Genomic DNA, 22,283 nt, shown 5'->3' with positions numbered 1-22,283 from the left:
TATTTACTGTAACTATCTGCTCCTGCATAATGTTGCAGCCCGGCTTGTTTTATGACCGTACTATAAAACTGCACATCATAAAGAATAGAGAGAATAACTTACAGTGGGGACGCGCAAAAGCAGGCATGTGCAGAGTCTTCCCTGTCTTTATGCAGTCGAGCTGTCACAGTGGGACAGTCCAAGTCTAGAGGCATAACACGCTGTGTCATAACATTTGTCTTACACAAATATGAAATGACAAGCAGAGAGGGCCTTCAGACTGCAGGTGTGCTGCTCTCTCTCTCTCTCGCACAACAAATTACAAATAAAAGCCTATTTTGAGGATTCAAGTGTAAGAATAGGAACGAATAATACATGTGTGTGTGTGTGTGTCTAGGAGAGAGAGAGAGGGAGAGAGAGAGAGAGAGAGAGAGAGAGAGAGAGAGAGAGAGAGAGGGAGGGAGACTAAAAAGGGAAATGAAAATGGAGACTGGAAGCAGGCCAACAGAAGGGTATAAGATAAATCGATGAAGATGCACGACCACATCCACATGGTTGACATTTGTGCACATAATCAAACAGGAAACATAGAGCAGAAGTCGTCCCACCTCTCACCACCTACTGTTAACAAGCCCATCGTATCCGTATAGCTCAGGTTGTTGAACATTGTGCGTCTGAAGCGGCGCATGTAAAGACCTTGATACACTACACCTGCACTGCTTTGATATAAACCAGTCCAGCACTTCTGAGAGATGCTTACCAAACCATTTGTGCCCCGCAAATCAATGTGCCGAGAATACGTCGTCATAGGAACAACAACATCAATTTGACAGAAAAGTCAATATGACATGAGCAAATGAAGCCATGCCTTGCCCTCTGTTGAATGTATACACACACACACACACACACACACACAGACAGACACACACAGACTGTTGGGCTATACTGTTATCTGCTACGTTAGAGAGGGAAGTGTCTAACCGTTTTTCAACCAGAGACACGCTGATGCTCCATGGGCGAGGTGTGAGACGGGTCCAATGACAGGAGGACTTGTCTGTCCCTCCCTCCCCTTAGACAGACCTTTGACAAACTGGGAGGCTTGGTGACAGGCCTGTACCTTTCACACTCAATAAAACATGCTCAATTCCCAGTGTAATTACTGAATCCAGCACACCCTCCTCCTCCTCCTCCTCCTCCTCCTCCTCCTCCTCCCTGCTTGTAAGCCCACGTTAGTCACACACACACACACACACAGTCACAACGCTGAGGCTAGGCTCCCTCAACTGTTGTCCTATATAAAAGGTAGCGTCATAGATTTATGTTACAAAGTTAAGAAAAACAAAGCAAGTTCTTATAACCCTGATTTTGCAAACAGTGGAGTTTCTGCATCATCTATGAATTAAAACCCCCAGTGAAGGAAATATGTTAAACAAACTAGAAAAACCCTTCAGTTCCACTCACCTAACAGTAGCTATGTGCAGTACGAACGCCTTGTTTCTTTGAAGGTGATGGCCAGAAGCCAAAGTCTTGAGCATAGCCATGACAGTTGTGCTTCCTGTGTGAGGCAGCATTAGCCTCAGTATCCTACCACAGGCTGTGGGCAGCAGACAAGACTCAACTTCCTGCCCCTCCACTTCCTGTTATTCAGGACCCTTCTGGTGTGCCCTCTCTATCCGGGGGAGTGTGTGTGGGGGGGGAGGGAGGTCAGAGTCAGAGGGAGCTGCAGGGACTGCCATAGGGACATCTACCCCCCCCCCCCTTCCCCTTATTACCTTCCTGACTGTTAGTCTGAGACTAAACAACAACAGAGGCTCATCTCTTGTGGCTTCGCTCTGCATGCTTATTATGTTTACTGGAAGGATCATTACACAGGCTGGACGACGTCAACGCGCTGCACTCAGCCACTCACTTCACAATTAGTAGGCAGGGAGGTCTTTTCTTGTTATGGCCACAGCTGATAATGACATCAAACACTCCAAACAGTTACATAAGGATGAATCACGGCTCTTTCAACAGTAAATATACACTCAAACAACATGATTATGAAAGAAATACATTTCTGACAGGATATAAAAGCCTCGTAATCTGATGTGTGCGTCGGTTTGCTGAAATCATCCATGACAAGTGTATCAAACAAGCTGCGGGGCTGGCCTGAATCCACATTTGTGCTGATTTGTTTCAAAGAATGGCGAACGCCTGTGCAATGGGAAATGAACACGCGCACCCCTTTGTTCTTGCTTTCATCAGGAGGTGCTGCACCTGTAAATGGGGCTGTTGGCCTGAGGGGAGTGGAAGCAAGCCAGCCCTCTCACACTCGCTCCCCCTCTTCCCTTTGTGAGAGAGCGCTTATCTCCCTCTCCAGCAGTGAAAAGCAGGATTGTGGCCCCGGCAGCATCAGTAGTGTTAAAACCTCCTGATGTTAATCTGACACACGGCTGATCCCTCAACAACCACTTTCTCCATCCCTATTTTCACCCGTCCTCTTTTCTTTCCGTCTTTCTTTCAACTCTTGTTATACATTCTCTCACCTCCGTTTCCAAGGCAACTAATGAGATATAATTAATAAGAGCTATCACAAGGGCACGCGAACAAAAAGTGAAAAAGGGTCTTTGACAAATGTGGTGAGAAGTGGGGCCGTCTGCAGAGCGTGGACTCATCTTAGGTTCATCCTACCACACAATCATTGAAATATCATTTAAAATAGAGGCTAAAAGGACTAATACTCACATTAAAACGGAATAAAACACAAATTACAAACCTCAGGCCATAGACTGACATTGTTTGATGGTAAAAAATGCAATATCTGCTGATAGATTCAAATTCATCTAAGCATTATGTTTATTGAAATCACACTGAACCTAACCGGATGGAGTGTTGCACTGAGATGACAGCCAAGCAGACAGCGAGTGGTTAATCCGTGCTGATGACTGGTTGCTCAGTCCAACTCTCCAATGACCCAGCTGTAATCCCACATTGGATCAGTGCAAGTTCAAACAATCCTCTGCGCTGCTCGCACCTTGCTTGGGCTGCGGGGTGGAGCTCCAGACGGGGACCAGGGAGACAGAAAGCTACTTATCACCTCCAAAATGACATCAAAAAGAAAGAAAACCCCACAGGATGAACCTACTCTTGCATCTCTCTAAGAAAAACCAGCTCCCATATGCTGAGGACTGAATAGGGACAATCTTCGTCTTCGGATAAATACGAGACATGTGTCCTAGCTACAAAGCTTGACTGATGATGAGTGGATATAAGAACCAATAAGCAAAGGACATCATATGCTGACAGCATTACCAGACAGACATCTTCCATCTCACTCTGGCAGTACTGTCAGGGGATGAGAGGACTATGCAAGGTGACTTTGACTAAGTGCCTTGGGGTTTCATGAGAAAAACGCCATTGACATTACATTAATTTCATGTCTCTTTTTTAACTGACTTAGTGCCACAGAGCCCTGGATAGCAACGGGGGGAAAAAATGAAACAGACATTTTACTTTAGCTTCAAGGCACAGGAAGAGGAATCTGGGGCCAGAAAGACAAATACGCAACATGTTCGGCGACCAACTTTTCCCTTACGTAAAGACGTGCAACAGAGGGAGGAGGTGACCGCAGAGCAGCGCCGGATGAAGGTCAGCCCAAACCTTTTCGTTGCATGTGTGTAGATTTGATAGCAGGTGCGTGAGAGACGGACAGGGAAAACTGGAGAGAGTCGTACAGAAAGAGAGGCAGAGAAAGACAGAGAGAGAGAGAGTATGACTGTGTGTGTTAACTATGTGGAAAGATGTAAGGGAAACAAGACTAAAAGAAGAACCCCGTGCCCATCCCATCCCACCTCGGTGGTGGTGTGCGGCAGCAGCGTTGTAACATAATTACTGCTGGGACACTTCTATTCCCAATGATCCATTTGCGTCAGTCAGGTTTTCGAGCCCAGCCAATGAATGGATTCTCAGTTTCTCAAGGATAAAGAGATGACCCTCTCCCAACAGTTATATCCATTTCATGTGGAAAAGCTACTCTCCTTCTCAAGGTTCATCCCTTGATGTGTATTTGAGTCAAACTTTTATGAAGAAAGAAAATGATGATAACTTCCTTGTTGCAAGGATAGGGTTATGAATTATATCTCATTAAAAATGAATGTGCTTGACAGCTGAGAAATGGTAAATGTATGCTACAGTTTCTATCGTGTGCCGCTAGAGTTTCAAACTGTTAAGGCTAGTCGTCTTTATGCCAGAGTGGACTCACTTCTCTATTAGGGTGACCTTTGGCCCCTGAGAATAACTTCTAATCAAACAACTAACTACTGTTTATCATTCTACATATTTAAACTGACAACGTAAGCCATAACTATCCGCTTCGTATTGACACTGTTTATCAAATTATGTCAGTAAACAAAAGCTCCATTGACAACATTCCTCCTGACAGTATGTCAGTTTAACAAGCCCGTGTCCTCACATGGCACAGTGTTGGTAGTAAACACTTCCTATGTCCCTCTTTGATGTCACATGTAACAACTCAGATTTTGCTCCAAATTGGAAAAAAATAGTCATTCACAAGATCCACTACAGACACAATGATTCATACTCCAGAATGTTTTATACAATGTGTGTCTGCATAGACAGATACACACGTTAAAAGGATTATCATTGGAGTGAATATCTCTGACAAAGCTGGGGATTACTTTAGATAAATACATATCTTAAAGTTATTGGAATGTTAAGAAATCTTTTTTTGTCCAGCCCTGTATCTGGCCTCATACCAACATTTCCATTGGCACATAAATAAATACAAAAGACTGAATTAATGGTGCTCAATATAGCTGCAGTCCAATATGTAAGCTGTCCATTTGCATGGTTGTCTATCATCACATCGGGTAACGATCCTAATGCCAGCACCATTGGGAGCATCGGTCTCCTACCCTCCGAGGAACCCTGTGAGCTGTGTTAAGTGCCATGGCAGCCGTTTGATCTCGCGTATATGGCAACTCAGAAATGAAAAACAGCGAGGATGAAGCAAGATCTTCCTCCTGGGGGAATCCACAGTGTAAGGATATTAGGGACGCCGTGCATTAATGTGCCTCAGCAGTGGCGGGCATATTTACTCAATCTCATGTTCGGAAACACAGAGAATCTGGATTGTACGCCGGGATTCCAGATATTAACATCTCCCACTGTGTTTGATGATCAGCGGGCAGATTTAACAAAATAAACAATGAGCGCTGCAGGAAAGCAACAGATTTTGGTATACGTACTTCTGGATAGTAGAAATGTGTGCTTTCAGTCTGCTTTGAATCGGAAAGAATTCAAAAGCTTAGATAAATATTTGATTTCTCTACCCATTTTCATCTTCCACCCGATCCCTCTTTCCCAGTGTTCCATTACATAAAAGGTTTATGCAATCCAAGCAGCGAAGATGGCCATGAGTCATAACTACAGTGAAAGGGCAAGAGATGTTTGTACTTTCCTTTTTTATCCAATTTTGTTATGTAAATCATCAATTCATTAAAGATCTCACATGTTAACTTCAATGATCATGTAATGAAAAAAGTATATTTTTAGACATGAACAAAGCAGGAATAGGCTGGAAAGTTTCTGAATTATGGCGGGGTCGTAAAAATGTTGTGATTGGCTTTTATGTTGTGTTAGGTTTCTGTAACATTTGACAAAGAGGAACAGGTTTCACTTTGAGTTATGGGAATACTTTCCCAATCTGCTTTGTGGAACGGCCTAATCCTGAAAGCCTCGTCATCTCACATGGCAGATGGGTCAAAAAATTCCAGGGCTTACTGCAATTTGTTTATCGCTGATACCGGTAATCTGAAATACGATCAGGGTTTTTTTTCCTCTTGTCCCAAACTTTTAAAAAAATGACATCAGAAAACGGCAATGGCATTCATAGCTATTACATCCAAGCAGTATAGCTGCAGCTGCAAGCCCAAATTTCTCCTAAATCAGATGATGCCTGCAGGATATCACATGAACCATGTGTGCAAACAGTGAGAAAGAGGGAGGGAGAGAGGGAGATAGGGAGAGAGAGAGAGAGAGGGAGAGAGAGAGACCCTACAGGCCCTGCTGTTTGCCTCTCCAGGACCCCGTTTGCTGCTTGCCTGTGGTCCTGACTGAGTCCTGGATTCAATATCTGATGATGGATGTCGCGCACCGCAACCCGCCGCCCCCCCACCACTCCCATATACGTTCTGACCACCCTCGGCAGTTGGACCAGTGACAAAGGTTGAGGGGAAACAAAATCAAGAACAACACAGTCTGACATGAATACAGGCTGGCAAGTGCTCACTGGTGGAAACACAACACCGCTTCCACCTGGATCTGCACAGCCCACAGTACACAGATGGAGAGTGGACTGGGAGAAAGGCAGAGGACAGACAGAAGCACAAACAGCGGGCAGACTCAACACCTCACTCACAATCACAGTCACACTACAGAGAGCTGGGAACCGGAGAGCGGGGAGGCAATGACAGCATTTATGAATGCCCTTGGTTCAAAAAAAAAAAAAAAAGACAGTCTGGATGATATAAAATCACAAAAACAAAGAAATTCACAAATTTGATATGAAATCTAATTAAAATATATGTCACAATTAGTTTGATTGAAAATGATTCAAAACAGAAATGAGTTTTAATGAAAACATCTTCACTGTGAGATGATTCATTGCTTGTGATCCCAAATTGGGGAAGGTCAAAGCATGCGTACTGACAACATATCTCAATATAAATGATATATAAACATCGTCAGACACTGTAGGTTTGTCTGTCAGTGATTTGACGAAATTACTGCACATGCTCGTTCTCCAGCTGAAAACAAAACGCATACAGCGATGTGGCGTTCCTGCTGCTGGAGCACGGACCTCGCAGCAGAGAGGAAGGCAACTCTGAACCGCAGTCAGAGCCCTGGGGTGGACCGGAGAAGCTTCCAGAGCAGAGAGGGCTGCTGGGTCACTTCCTCTGCCTGTTCACGAGGCCGGTTCGAGCTGAAGAATAATGGGAGGGATCACGCCGCTGCAGCTGTCCTGCTTCACAAAGCTTCTCAGACAGACAGAAAATAAGGATGCAGCAGGCCAGGAGCTCTTCCTGCAGCTCGGCCGGCCCCGTGACTCTTCCTACCAGCAGCTGCTGGACTTATAAATGGGCTCCCCGTAGGAACTGTGACACCCTGGTCGCCCAGCTGTATTTACAACACAAGCCACTATTACACTTTGCATAAGGATGCTTCCACCATGAGTAACATACCGTTTGAGGACAGATTAAACGCTGATGAAGGCTGCGTTGCGTCCAAATCACCTACACTCACGACAACAGCTTTATTAAAGAAAATGCTTTATTCTTATTTGTTTTATTATTCTGATCACTCAGGGCTCACTCGACTTTGAAGAAGTTTACTTTGCTCATAATTCAATTGTTGGTTTGTTTGCTCAAGATGCTTACACATAACTGCCTCCATCCAGAGGCAGAGAAGTTAATTCTCCAGCGTGAGATGCTTTTTAAGATGTACAGTAGAGCATCGGGAATTCAATACAGTGGGGTATATTAGCAATCATGGAAGATCTTTTGATCTAGGAAATTAGATTATAATATATTCCTTTGATTTATGTTTTTCAAAGTCTCATTAACATTCAGTTAAAACGCAACTCAGCAAAGAGATGTCTTTCTTAACTTCTTCGGCACGATTCAACAATGAGTTCTGCCGTATGATGCACGATTCAACTTAGAAGGCTGTGTGTGTCTGCATGAGCTAAAAAACAATAACTACCCAAACCACACTACACGCTTTCGAGATGATGCACCACATGATTCTGTCGGGGGTTTTTTTCTCGCATTTTGGAAAGTCAGAGGCATTTCAGAGGTGTCAAATGAGTTTCACCTTTGCTCCACCACATGCACCCACGGTCTACTATCCTAAACCACATTCATACAACACACCTTATAATCACAAACAAGTCTAAAAGTAACTTAACTTTGTTTGTATTCAGTGTTACAGTGACAGTGGTATAAATGTGGAGTGAAGGAGAGACCTGGATCATATTGCCAGCAGATTTCGACTGCCGCAGTGCTCCAAGATCTTACTGCTGATTTGCGATGTGATCCAGGTTGACGGGATGAGGGGACCTCCACTCTGGCCTGCTTTGGAAGGGAAGGGGACAAAGGGTACGACGGTGCAGCCTTAAGCTGCTCTGGCCCACTCAGCGGCACATGTGCTGAGTGAGCCAAATGAAGTGGTTTACTACCAGAGGTCCCAGTCAAGGGTAGCACAGTTGAAAGGTCACTGTGAGCAGTCTTGCTATACAAACAGAGCCTCAGCGAGTGACACACTCACCCTCTGAGCTCACACAAAGCTATTAGAGGAGCTAAACTGCTGTTGTAACTGAAACTTTCATTTACTTACTTTATATTCAGATAGCTATCAATGCATTTATGGCATTTTTTACGTTTTAATACCCTTGATCTGTGTTCTACGATTCAGTGTTAACTTATTTGGTTTGAGCTTTAGTCCTATTTCAGTAGTTAATAGAAATGATTTCAATTCAAAAAATAATTATTTCAGTCAAGTGGTATAGGATATACAGGAGCTCATGAGCAATGGTTCCATCCTAACCAAGGAACCAAGGACAAGGAGCCCCTAGCAAATCAAACTAATCATTCAAACCACTTTTCCACCTTAGATCGTAAGTTGCATTTAGCAAGTTCATGTTGTCTGGTATACACAAACCTATGGCTTGAAAGTGATCATCACACCATATGAATGTCCTGCCTTATATGGGCAGAAAGTACAAATGCCACACACAGAGGGGCCAGGGACTCGACCTACTTGCACTAAGGCTACAGTATTAACCACCAGCACACTGTGGACACCCACACTGAGGACAGTTGCAGGTAGCGGGGTGCTGGCCCATTTCACATCAGGCCTCCTAAAAAAGTGTCCCTCTGCAAAACAACTACAGTCTATGCCTGTACACGATTGTTCAGTCACTACCAGCCAACCTGATTAGCACAAACAATACTTTAATAGGTCAGCTATTTGTTAATGAAAGAAACAAATGAAAAGTCAATTGGCCTTTAGTCTGCAGGGGAGTTGAGTTAACTGTGGTCTAAAACATTATCTGCCAGGCTCAAGATTCTGCATCCAGCCTCCAGGTCTCACAAGAGAACGCTGGAATCTCCATATTGATGATGGCGCGCCAATAAACAATGAATCATGTTACCAAGATGCTTTTGTTAGACAAAGAGAAACTAAAATGGACACTGAGTGCTAATGAGCATTAGGGGATGACACCAATGCAAACACGCCTCAAAACTAAAAAATCAACTATACGAGACGTTAAAAAGCATTTATTTGTTTACTATTATTGGATCCTCATTAGCTTTCACAAATGCTGCCGCTGGTCATCACTTAACTAGCCGAAATTAGTCACATTAGTTAGATACAAATACAGAACATGTTAAAAAAAAAAGATTACAATTATAATAACATTGAATCAATTCATTAGTACCTATCTAATTAAGTAATGAAATAGGTCAAATGAAAACAAAGCAGACTCGAGAGGAAAGTTTGCAGGAATGTAAATACAAGGGGGAGAGATAAAGACGCTGTGCTGTAGTTCACTTATCTGCAAACTTTGCAATATCAAAATGTAGCTAGTGTATCTCCACAACAGAAAAACCTAATTTTAAACATTCTACCTCTACACCAGATAACACACCAGCTGACTTACCAAATGTGTCATACACTGATCTAATGTATTGATTAAAAACGACCGTGTACAAATGCCAATTCAAAGCTGCACAGAATATTGTCAAATAACGCAGGAAGATTAAAACATTGGAAAATTACTAAATAAAATGTGAGTCTGCATTACTTCTACCAAACTTACAGAATGAAAAGGCATCTTAAGCTTACCAAAAAAATCACCAAAGAAACAATATCCTCTTTACTGCACCACCAAATTCTCAGCTCCTCTATATTTCTTAACTTTTTATATATAATACATCCTTTTGCTTTCAGCTTTCTGGTGTTTTGTCCTCCTCAGAAAAATGCAAGGAGGAGGAGTGTAGAGGAAAAGAGCGAGAGAGAGAGAGAGTTTCACTCAGTGATTCAGAGGCATCGTGTTAACGCCAGCATTCTCTTTCTGACAACCAGCGTTAATTGCAGATCCAACTCGCCCACACACTCCACATTTCTCCTGGAAGGAGAAGCTGAGACCAGCCTGTGAGATTGAAGTGGTATGAAGAGTGCAGTAAAAGATGCTGCAGCTGCCCGTTCCTCACACCATCACCACCTCTCAGCTCTCTCTTTGCACTCAGAGCTTGCACTGGAACACTTACATGCAAGTACGCACCATTTGCCGAGACATGCGGGGCACACAAACATAGCACATAACGAGGCTAAAACATTCAATAAACAACCGTGTGCACATCGGTAGGCACGGTGGAAACCTAATATCATCCATCTATCTTGCATTAGCATTGCACATCACACCGTCATATCCTCGATTAAGTATTACAGGGTAGAATCTAACAGGCATATTATCAGGCAACTCAAGTGACTCACTGTGTGTTTCAGTAATGGCAAAGGTAGAACATTCGGGGTCTGTGAGGTTAGAGCAACAATTCCTCACATGCACGTGAGAGGCTTTCATGATGGCTCTATCTGCTTTTTCCCTGACATTGCCTTCATTCTTTTGAATAATACACGACATAAATTGTTACAATGATATTCATTTCAGCGGCATGGAAAGAATCCCTCATCCACACATTAGACATGAGAGCTCACGTGATGTGGCTCATGAGCAACAAGGCCCATTACTGGTGAAGGCCTGGGGCAGCGTGGAAGCTAATGACTGCAGATTGAAGGGTTCTTTACTGATTTGCTTTAGAAATCACCGGCAACCTGCTTGGACGTTGATGTAAATGGAATCAGGACAGCGGCAAGTGCAAATGGAGGCAGAAAAATATGTAGAAAAGCGATTTATTCCTACAAGTCCTGTCGTGAAAATCGAGAATAATAAAATATGTCACCGACTCCACTTGCCATGTCTACCAGTTATTTATGTACCACTCGCATTAGCAAAGTGGAGATGCCAGAAACGTTCATCATACTCCAGGACAGGATGCCCGTAAATCAAACCCCTAAAACCAAATGACCAAATCTGCTCTAAAACTACATGCAAAGCGTCACATGCCACAACAACACGAGTTTCGTACCAATGTTACGCAAAGGAACTTATTGTGAATTCTTTCTTTAGGCACAACATTACAAAGGAATAATTGGTGTGTACTTGAAGGGAAACATATGAGAAGGTCAGATTACCGTTACCCACTCTGGCTAGGGGGAGTGGGGAGGGTTAAGGTCACAAGTCAGACAGAAGATCGACACTGGCAGGATCAGCCTTCTTAAAAATGTCCTTAGTGCGTATACATGTTATCTTACTATTCATCCTAAATTCCTTGGAGTTAAGCAGAACACAACAACCAACTTCTGCAATAAAACTCAAATCAGGACCAATATAAAGTTCTTATTTAAAATTGGTGAAACCTCATCTCTTCACTGTTTACTTGTGTATCATATACTGAAGATAAATCAAGATAATTTGCTATTATGTGGCAGCTGAATAACTGCACATCACTCCGTGTGAGAGTGCCAACATTGACGATGATTACTAGGTTATAACAGACGCTGCTCACTCTTAGGAATGTTAAAATACTTGTAACTGGTCCCCACATGTGAAATGACGTTGAAGACACACAAACAACACTGCTGGGAGCGAGTGTGGCGCACCAGCTGACCAGCACCATCTACATTTCAACACCATTAACGTCAAGCTTTTTTTTTTTTTTTAAGTAAAAGTGGCCTTGCAACCTTTCGCATTCACGTAAAACTCAAAAATATGGCAAACAAAGCAGATGAAGGTGGTGCGTGTGTTTAGCAAAAGTTAAAATGGCGCAGTTGGAGTGATAAAACGCCTTTTCTAGTAGGTTTCTCAACTTTTATAAACACATTCGTGACTGATGCGCAACTGACTAATACATGTAACCAAACCGTGTGCGTGTTTTTACGAAGCACGATTGAACATTTGTCACGTCCGATGCCATTTCGTCGAAGTTTGACGGTAGGAATTCGCATTTTTTTCCGTTTTGAAGGTGGACGAGAAACGGCGACTGTTATTGAAGTTTTTGCTCATTTAACGGGTATCAACAGCGCGCGCGGTCCGCCTGAACCCTCGCTGACCCTTGTGCCATTTTAACGCACCGAAAAAGCTCACTGACAATTCGAACGTCAAACAACCCGGGCAGACATTGAAGAATACCGTGTCGGGTGGGACGTAATCTCGTAATCTGCGTTCGCCCCCCGAATCAGATACGGTACAGTAACGTCGGCGTTTCCCCCCCAAATTCACTCCACGTCTCCCTCTTGCGCTTTTCCGCCGCTCTCACTTCACTGTGCCGCGCCGACACACTCCGCAACATTGTTTCTATTTCCGTTACTCACCTTTACTCCAAAGTCGGTGGCTGTATATAGACACTCTATATCGGTGCTCCAGTGGATAAACGTAATTTCAGTTCACATTTACGCGCTGACTGCTATTTTAGGGGGAGCTGACAAACTCAGAAAAGCCCGTCTCCCTCTTGTCAGTGAGAGACTCCGCCCCTTCTCTCTCTCCCTCCCTCTCTTTCGCTCGCTCTCTCTCTCTCTCCCTCTCTCTCTCAAGTTCGTGTAGAAACAATGTAGCGGATGGACTCAAACACACACTGAAGCACATACACACACTGTTTCCAATAGAATGCAATAACATTGTATTCTTGTTCTGTTGTTTATTTTTATTTTGCTATTTTTTTCTCCCTTCATTTCTATATCAGTACAAAAAACACGTCAGGACTACAACAAACACACACACACAGACACACATTCGCTTACGCTTAAACCCAAACTAACACCCAAGAGAAACCCGCCGCCATTATCAAGCCCCTTTGATGCATGACAACAGGCGTCAATTGCTGATTTGGAAAACTACTTTCCCAAATTACTCGACTCGGTCTCATTACATTAGGCACATTTGACGTCACATCTCTAAGACAACAGCAAAGGAATTTGGCTTTAAAGGCACTTCCCTCGTCCAATAAGAGCCCGAAGCGTCTGTCCGGCAGCCAATCGAAAGGGAGGGGGCGGGATCTGTCCGCCTCGCATATGGTGGTGTCACGTGTAAATGCAGGCTTAGAGGAGGTGTGACGCCGGGAGTGTTTTAATGAAACTTAATCAAACACAGGGGTTGTGTAATGTCGCATGTATGTTCTTAATACCGATGGGATGTTATTGGGAAGAAGATCACAGCAGTAATTGATTCTTTTCACCAGGTTCTGCTTAACTTTTCTCAAGTTTAAGGCTCTTCATTTCCTATTTCACCAAATACTCTTGTACACATTCCGTATTGTGTCAAATAGCACACAGATATGCAGATATTGATCTCCCACTTTATTAATTCTCTGCAATGGACACTTTCAAATGAAAAATGTGTTGTTATTATTAATAATATTCAGAAAGACTTTTACTTTTTCTAAAGTTGGGTGTAGTCTGGTGTCTATTGCGTCACTTCCTCACCGGTTCATCCAGGTCTCCTCTACCTCGTCCCTCCTGATTCCTCAGGGCTCTTAGCCGACCAGCAACTATTAGCTTTAGCGTTTCATGTCAATACAAAAGTCCTAAGAGGCTTGTCTATTACTATTCCCTGACTCCAGCACGTGTGAAACTTCTTTAACCCTTTCAGATCTTTCATATTCAATTCAATTCATATGACTGAGGCCCATCTAGAAATTATAAGTTACATTTGTGATAACATATTGCATTTCTGATAATGTCTCATGTTGCTGTTAAGGTTAAAGTGGTGATCACAATCCAGCTCTTGACTCGTGGCTGTGAATGAGGCTCATTGTTTTCAGTTTTTAGCAATTTTCACAGAAAAAGACCCGAAGCCATTTGGGTTAAACAGACTTTGAATACCCATGTGCCTAAAAGTTTCCTGCTTTTCCTGTTTTGTTTTTACTTTTTTAATAAATTCTGAAAATAATTAACTCTAGCCAGGAACCAGTCAGGCCAAAACAATGTACGCTCTCAGGCCAAATAGGAAAATATGGACCGGCTCTTTGGCTCTTAGATTCACTCTTCGCTCCAGTGTACAAACTCAGACTCCAAGTGGACAAATTCAACTTTCCAGGATTCAAAAAGGTCAGAAAATGTATCATCATAGTCACTTAATCTGTTATTTTCAGCGACCTATGCCAGTTGAGTCTTGCTGCATGACACCTGATAGTGGTTTATGTCCCAGCTTTCCCTATGCACTTATCCACAAGGATTTATTGTCTAACCTTAGTCTAAATCATGCTTAACTGTAGTTGCCATGAGTGGATAGGGTGGAAAAATGTGGAGAGTGAGCATTTTGCATATACACAGTAAGATCAAGCTGTTGATTATCAGATTGCAGATATTTTCACATTTGTTCCCCATTATAATTTAGTTTTCTACACATTTTGTGCCACAACATATAAACTAATAGCAAATAATACTGTAATTATTTACATTTAGCAAAAAACTATTATTGTAAACTTGGGCTTTTTATGAAGAATGTTTTTTCATCCACAATAAAATCATACAGCAGCAAAGGAAAATCACAATCAAATTGAACTTAGATGGCTATTTCAGATTGCATCACTTATTGGAATTTACCAGTACACACATAGGAGCATCTTAAGTGGACCACCAAGCAGTCGAAAAACTTCCCCCGATGAGATGAATCCAAGTGAATTTTGCGTCACGCTGATGGAACGAACAGATTCTGTTACAAGCAACATGAATCCATGTCGTTCTTCTTTGAAGTGAACAGTCGAGGCTGGCAGAGTTCTGATGTGGAGAGCGATTTCCTGGCATACGTTAGGACCCCTGATACCCATCTGAACCGTTGACTGTAACTGAAATTCATGGAGTTCATCCCTTTGTCGTTCACTTCCAGCATGATAATGTTCGTGGCACGTGGCACCGCTCGACACCAAATGTTTCTGGAAACACGACAGCGAGTTTCCATTGCCTCAGTGGTCTGAATTGTCCTTGGATCTCAACTGTAACGAGCATTTTGGGGTTGAGGTGAAAAGGACCCATTTCCGCAAGACTGCTCGCCTGTCCAATTTGCAGCAATTGTGCAACATATCCACACGGTGTAATATTACTGCATAAAGCTTTCAGCATCTTCTAGAATCCATACAGAAATGCTACTTGATCGATATACCTAAAATTCTGTCAACACGGTGTGTAAGAGAAGCTCCGTTTCTTAGCCACTGTGACTGCATAGAGACGTGGCTGGCTAGAATGCTATTACAGACTTTGTTATTGCTGCTTGTGTTTTAAGATTACAATTCCTCATTTTCGATCCGTCTCATTGTGATTTATGGTAGAGTTCTAAACATACAATGTAATTTTAAATCTCTAATAGCAGAATATCATCTTTGCAATTAGTTCTATATGCTTCAACCACGTGCATCATTAGTTCAGCTGTTCCAACACATTAATCAGAGTAAAGCCAGAGCCGGGACGAAATGAAAGAACGAAAAGGAGAAGGAGTCCCCAGCTGTTTTCTTGGAGTGCTTTCAATCAGTAAATCCTGCCATGTATTGGTACATGAGTCGATTTGAGATGAGCCTGATGCCATCTGACATCAGTGTGGACCCGTGCCATGAAACTGCTCTCAGCATCTGCTTAGCAGCACTTTTGTGTCGACAAACAGTCAAGATATCCTCCATGCATATCAACCCCCCCACCTACCCACAAACACACACACACACGCTCTCAAAAAGTGATGCAGGGATCAGACAACGAGCAGCGATGCTAGCATGAAACTACATTAACACAGTGATTTAGGTTTACAAATCTGAGCTGCATATGAGGCTTTGTGGCACAAGATGTCATTACATTGTAGGAGTCCATAAATGTCTTGGCAGTGTCTCACCTGGTTGCTGTACCTTCACAGAACCTGCTCTTCACATCTGCAGCTTTCCCTCCTCAATCACTAACTTTCTTAATCTCTTACTTTAGTTCTATCTGTAACTGTTCCCCTTCTTTCACTCGGCCCATTCATTTATCTCAAAGCCAGACCAGCTGGCTTTGGATGCTTTCCTTCAAGCCCCTAAGAGGCCCGAGTTCACACCCTGTTCCCCCTGTCGTCCCCTGGTCTCTCTGGCGGTGGAGAACATGGGGGCTGTGGTTTGAAGGGTAGGACCCCAGATGGACATGCCGGGCATGCATTGCGTGACAGGGGCTTGGCTCAGGCTCTCTGGACCAGCTACAGCTGTCAGTCACAACGCAGAAGGTGTTGAAGATTTTTACCTCATTTAGTCGCGCTAAAAGCGTGGAAAGAACGCAAAAATGTATTTCTTTACACCATAGTGGAGTATTATATATAGAGAGAGGATTCTTAAAGTGTAAACTAATGTACAATACTGTAACATAAACTAATGTATAATACTGGTGTGTGTTAAACTGGTGTAGTCAAACTGCTCACAGATTCTGTTCACGATTACAAACAAATAAATTTGTGTATCCTTCAAAACTCTGGTACGCATTAGGGGTACATTGCATTTTGTGAAATATGAGAATATAAAGAATATGATCATGTATGACATAGGAAGTTATGTATTTCAACAAGTTACAGGGACGTGCCAAATAACGGTTTGCTCCGGCGGGGCTTTGATGCACGACAGCTGGCATTTTCAACATTGCACCAAGACCACAAATAGACCCAGACACTCTTTCTCTCCAATTAAAAGGGACTAAAACATGCTTCTCATGCAGAGAGCTTTATTAGGCTATATAAGTCAAGTTTGATCTACTATGTGGCACGGAGGAAAGAAATAGATGTTTATTTTGTAAATGAGAAAAGCACAAACAGATCACTGAGTCACACCATTTTCTGAGACAGCAATCTGGCCGCCGAGCTCAGAAATAACATTTCATTATCTCAAGGCTCATTAAAACCGATCCTGACTCTTTGACTCGCTGCAAACTGCACATTCAGTCACAGCTTACAAACACAACCGTGCACTTTCACACAGTTACAAAACTAAATTCAAGTTACCTAGGATGAATAAATGTACATTGAAAAAAGTTACGTATCCACCAAGTGGGTTCATTTTTGAAATGGTGCTGTAAAATGAATTAACATGAACTATTTAAGTATTCAGAGCTATGAGTATTGGGATAAAAAGCTGTTAATGTATTGAATAGCTGATATGAAGCCATGCAGAGTGATAGCGATTTTAACTATGGAGAAGTCCTCCAACAAAGTTGTATCTGAGTCGACTGCAGCTATGTGTTAGATAATCAAGTTCAGGATCTAAAAATACTCCATGTCTCACAGTCTGGATCTCTTCTCTCATTACCCACTGTAATTAAAAGTAACTAAGGCCTGCCAGCTCCAAATAGCATAGAATAGCACACAACTGTTAATGTGGAGGAATGACACTTGAAATGAAAACCGTTATATCAGATCCCCCAAGGAAAGTTTATCAGATAACAAGGAGCTGGAGGAGGAGAACGCCGGGACGTGTGGGCGTGTAAGGAGGTGTGCAGAGAACAATCAAGGTCAAATAAAGACAAATATTTCATTATAAATCATCATAATATCGATATACTGGCTGAATGACAGATGTGAGTGTTGTGTGATGTTGTTGTTGTTCTCCTGCTCATATCCTCTTTGACACTCTGTGGCAGGGTTTGCACAGCACGAGCGCTCTTTCTGAGGCACGACGGCTTACAAAGGTCCTTATGATGAGTTGATTATCTCTCTTGGGATTGCCAGTCTCTTGGGTTTCTTAATGCACTGAATTCGTCTGTGTTTATCACCATGCTGAGTGTGGGTAAGCAGTCCAAACATGCTATTGTCTACTTTGCTTGATGGGCCTTTCTTCCTTCTTCTTCTTCTTCTCTTGCAGATGTACAGAGATCCGGATAATAACACGCACTCCTTAATTATCTCCGATATTCACATGAGCCTATGCTGTAGCTCCATTTATAAAATGTAGTCTCTGTCGTACTGAGCTCATTAAAAATTGAACAAGGTCAGGAATGAAACCGCTCCAACCATTATTCATTTTGTCCCTAATTTCACATATTATTTAATTAATCACCTGGAATGACTCGAATAATTCACAATGTCATATGTTGCCGGGTGATATTAGCTGATTTCAGGCGGAAATATACTTACAAACACATGGAACCAGACACATTGACTATTTACAGTCATAACAAAGAAGTAGATCTCAAATTAGAGGCTTTACTTTTCTTTAAATAACTTTTTTTATGGTACGTGGACCATGAATCTAACTAAAAGCACAGGAAAAGTAGGAAAGTAGGAAAGGAAGCTGGATTACGTCAAATCAATAAAACTACATAAATGCCATTAAAAACATGCTTCTTATTTTTCTCTCTAATTTCATCATTTGTGCCTTCTGTATGATTTGATGGTTGCATCATGAAGAAAAATTAAAAGCTGGCGCTTGTGTGTGTGTTCGTGTAGATGTGTGTGTGTGTCTGTCATCGCCATGTCATCAGGTGCCATCACTTCACATTCCCACCATTTACAGTGCAAAGACACGTCGAGGAGGAAGAGGATGAAGGGAGTCTGCCAAAGGGAATGTGTGGGTGAGACCACTCTGATTTCTGCCTCTCTCCACCAATTCTCTTTGACATTTTCGCTATGATTCCTCATCACGCTATTGTTACTCTAATCCATTTTGTCAGACGATATGGCGAGAAAGCTAAAGATATCAGAACACGCTGCCATACTTCTAACCTACAGGCACCGTGTAGGAAAGATAAAGCTCCATGTCGCAAATGTTCCAGAACGATTAGATCGTTTTGAACATGAATATTACCTCATTGACAAGTTGAAACATACTGTAGTTTGCATTAAGTGCGAAAGTCTACTTGTGAACGTTGCGAGCGAGCTTCTCTCGTAGGTTGCAAGTGCTCAATTCTCACTAAGCGTTATGACTCACACCAGGCATAGAACAGCGATCCAACTCTAATCCACGGGAGATAATTTGGTATTCATGTTTTACAAATGTGCTCGAGATAAATCCCCGAATCTTTTTTGGCAAGTGGAGTCGAGAAAGTGGCAAAAAGCACGTCATCCACCATGAAGAGGCAGCGGGGCAGTTGAGTAAAGTGCGGCTTTGTCTGGTGGATTCAGCTGAAAGGAGCTGCCGTCGTCTGCTTTTCTTTGTTGGAGACTTTGTCTTTCCGGTTTTTTCACCGGTTTCTTGAAGGTAAATAGAGGCTTGACTCAGTGGGGCACATGCAGTTTTCCTACAACAGGTAATAAATTTGCGTGTCAGGCCTGCGCGTCACAGATTAAACATGCTTTGTTTAGGATGATTTATGAGTGCAATGTCGTGCTGGGTGCACTTGGCTGTGAGTAGCTGAGGGTTTGATGGTGGCGAGGGGGGGTAGCAGGTGGGGCGGTGGGTTGGTGAGTGTCAGATTTGTCTTACAGGAAGACTGATCTGTAGCTGCTCCGAGGGTGCCCACTGCAACACACACCTCTGTCATTAATCACACACAGCCTCGGAGTACAGAGTGCTTTGTCTTCTCCTCCTCTCACACCCGTGCTGCAAGCTGTCACCATCCTTAGAAAAGCTTACTTCAGAGCAACGATGAGGGAGGAGGAGAAACTCTGCCTGTGAAGCGGCGCGGCATGAATGTGTTCCTGCGGAGGAAAAGGTATAGAGTTGCAGCAGTAAAAAAGGACTCTTCACTCATCTTCCTCTCCGCGACGTCACAGCCGTTTTGTTCCTGTGCCCCTACAGTCACTCACACACAATGAAACTATAATCGCAAAGAACTTAACTCAACTGAGCGGTTACGTTCATATTATCTGCTGTTTGTCTAGACGTTGCCAGACGGCGCAACCTGCTGTGCTCTTGCTCTGTTCATCCTTCAGAGAAGGTCCCCGGCTCTACAGGATTAGGATCATTCACTTCCCTGCGAAGAAACAGCTGATTCAGCAGGCAGCACAGCTAAAAGCATTGACTTCTAAAGCAAATATAGTTGACCGCTGTTGTGCCACTTTTTACTATGATGCACGGCCTGCATTCCACGCTCGTATTAGAGGTAATTAATCACGCCAAGATTAGCGTTATATGAGAGACAGGCTTTGTTTGACGGTGAGTAATTTTCTTATTGTGGTTTAAAGCTGAACACATCAAGAAGGAAAAACACGCCGCTGGAAAACTTGATTTGATTTAGAAATCTGGAATCATCAAGGTTTCATCACTCACAGTTTGACGAGGTGAATTCAGTGCTTTTGCAGCCTTTTATAGGACACAGATACGCCTCATGTGCACCATCGCTCAGCTCGGCCCAACGCAAGCTTGGGCGCTGAACAAACGACCTCATAATTCAGTCCAGCTTTACTTTTTTGCTCTGCTTTGGTTGAGTTCTACCTCACAGTCTCTCTGTACTTCTCTAAGTTCCTCAGCTTATGTCTTATTTGCTGTATCGTGTGTACCAATTCTTTCCACATCACTTCCACTGGTTTCGTATACGACAACTGGAACGTTCTGCCTCCTTGCGTGCGATATCACAGTTCACATTGAAAACTGGCAACGGAATAATTTTTTCCCCCCTCAGCCACACACACATCACCTGTGTTTTTACAGCTCCCATCTCTCTGTGGAAAAGGGGTAAGAGAGGTGAACAAAGAAAATATATATAGAAAACACCTGAATGTATCGACAGGCATGTTTCTGGTGTTGTTACAGTCAGCGAGGGCATGAAAGGAGTATATTGATAATGGTGGCTGACAGTTATAGAGAGCTTAAGTAGAGTAGGCGACACAGAAAGTGCTCGGAAATGCATATACATGATGCTTGATTTCTATGTGCATTTTAATGCGTTCTCCACACGTTGAAACTGTGAAATCTTTAAGTCTGAATTTACATTTTCATCACATTGAAATACGGGCCAAAAATTGCCGTCTAACCCCAGGCATCTCATAAACAGTTCATTCCTGAATGTAATCCTAGGTGGTCAGGAGAGGGAATAACGATCTGTCAAAATAGAACTGGGTCCCACAAAGCAGGCTTTCACTGCGCAGGGCCGTAGATATGTGAAGTATATAATTGCACGCACTGTTTAACATTTATTACATTCAGTACACCATTGCGGTTTGTTTATCATAACACTCCGGGCAAACAGAGTTAACGTGTACCTAAGCTAATATTTGCAGTGCTATATCAAATTCAGCTCCCAAATTAAGGATATCAGAGAGGCCAAATAGGGTCGCGTGTGAAATAACAACGTTGTTAGGCCATCCGCTGCTCCATACACAGATTGGCCTATCACACCGGAGTGGCTGAAGTGTTTGCACACAGAGCTTTGCTGCCTGCGGCTCATATATCACACTGTGCCTTATTAAGAGCTTTAACAAAATCTGGCTTTCACTGCCCCTCCCCGCCCCCCCTTAGTCACCAGTCTAAGGCCAGCAGAGTTTAGGCCGCTATTTGTACACAGCCCTGACTAAACGTTTAGTCCCCATGAACAGTTTGGAGCAGTGTACATTTACATAGATAAAAGAGGAGGATAGAGCAAAGTTATGGCTCTGCTAAATAAGCTTAGAGCAGAATATCTCTCTCTCTCTGTGTGTGTGTGTGTGTGTGTGTGTGTGTGTGTGTGTGTGTGTGTGTGTGTGTGTGTGTGTGTGTGTGTGTGTGTGTGTGTGTGTGTGTGTGTGTGTGTGTGTGTGTGTGTGTGTGTGTGTGTGTGTGTGTGTGTGTGTGTGTGTGCGTGCGTGTGTGTGTGTGTGTGTGTGTAACTCAAGTAAGTGCAGTAGAGGAGAGGATCAGACACAGGGTCACACTCCGCCTTATTGGCTGTCATGGCTTGATGCGATTCAATTATTTTTTATTTTTGGTCTCGGAATATTGAAATAAACATTAAGATGTGCACCACAAATGCAAAACAATATAATGGAGCGTGTGAGGGAAAATCACTTTGGATTTTACGAGATTCAAAGATTTATTGTACAAAAGCCGAGCAGAAAGAGTGCAGGAGCTTTTTCGCTTACTGGCTTCCACGTCACTGTTATATGACCCATACAAGCCTCGGCTCCACACTGATGACACACTGGAATGACTTCATTATAATCCTTTACAGTTCTGGTGCATTGTGGGTGTAGCCTATAGTCTATCTCATTCCTCCAGCCACCAAAATAGAGGACTCCATTTTATTATAGCATGCTGGGAATTCCCCCTCAT

General features: G+C 42.9%; 1 protein-coding gene across 11 annotated transcripts in view; it reads right to left on the bottom strand.

The window, feature by feature from the left end:
* The window catches only part of mef2aa (myocyte enhancer factor 2aa), a 49,000-nt gene extending 36,371 nt beyond the window's left edge, over positions 1–12,629 (bottom strand). For 10 of the 11 annotated variants that reach the window (XM_076142336.1, XM_076142338.1, XM_076142339.1 and 7 more), the window contains exon 1: positions 12,478–12,629. The gene's annotated coding sequence lies outside the window, so the exon portion shown is untranslated. Of the gene's footprint in view, positions 1–1,440; positions 1,531–12,477 lie in introns of those variants that run through there. The other variant, XM_076142337.1, reaches the window with a different exon arrangement.
* Between the last annotated feature and the right edge of the window lie 9,654 nt (positions 12,630–22,283).

The sequence above is a fragment of the Genypterus blacodes genome, unplaced genomic scaffold (assembly GCF_046128005.1).
Source record: "Genypterus blacodes isolate CSIRO-AG114 ecotype Tasmania unplaced genomic scaffold, CSIRO-AGI_Gbla_v1 ptg000021l_1, whole genome shotgun sequence".
In the NCBI taxonomy this organism is placed as follows: Eukaryota; Metazoa; Chordata; class Actinopteri; order Ophidiiformes; family Ophidiidae; genus Genypterus; species Genypterus blacodes.
This window is presented reverse-complemented; position numbering and strand designations above follow the sequence as displayed.